Genomic DNA, 512 nt, shown 5'->3' with positions numbered 1-512 from the left:
GGTTAACCTTTCCTGCACCAAAAACCTCCTTCAAGGATAGCAAAAGATGCCAAGGAGGAGGCTTCCCTCAAAGAGAGCCAGAGCGATCCTGACACCCAAAGAAGTAGAATAAAAGAATGAAAAGAGTAAGCATGATTCAAACAGGGAAAGTCTGGTCAAGTAAATACATGTTTATCACCAGGGGTTACAATTTTTATTTATTGCTCCATATTTTCATTATCTGGGCAATAATTTCAAGATGTATTGTATATCCTATTATTTAATAAATCTACTCTTCAATTATTTGTAAAGTTTCCAGTGGGTGCTGTCAAGCCTCTGTTTCCTAGCCCTTGCTTATAGAGAGAGTCCCTTGCATAGCCCCAAGAGGGAGCCCTGACAACCGATGTGCTCACAAAGTTATGTTTTGTGTAAATTTTGCAAACTCTGAGTATATAAATGACTATTTTAAAATTTAAATTACTGAGACCCAGAGGCAACTTAGCTGGCTTGGGACAAAATAGAGCACTGTGGTT

Source organism: Propithecus coquereli, unplaced genomic scaffold, assembly GCF_000956105.1.
Source record: "Propithecus coquereli isolate 6110/MARCELLA unplaced genomic scaffold, Pcoq_1.0 Scaffold171, whole genome shotgun sequence".
NCBI classification, from domain to species: Eukaryota; Metazoa; Chordata; class Mammalia; order Primates; family Indriidae; genus Propithecus; species Propithecus coquereli.
Note: the sequence above shows the minus strand (reverse complement) of the source record.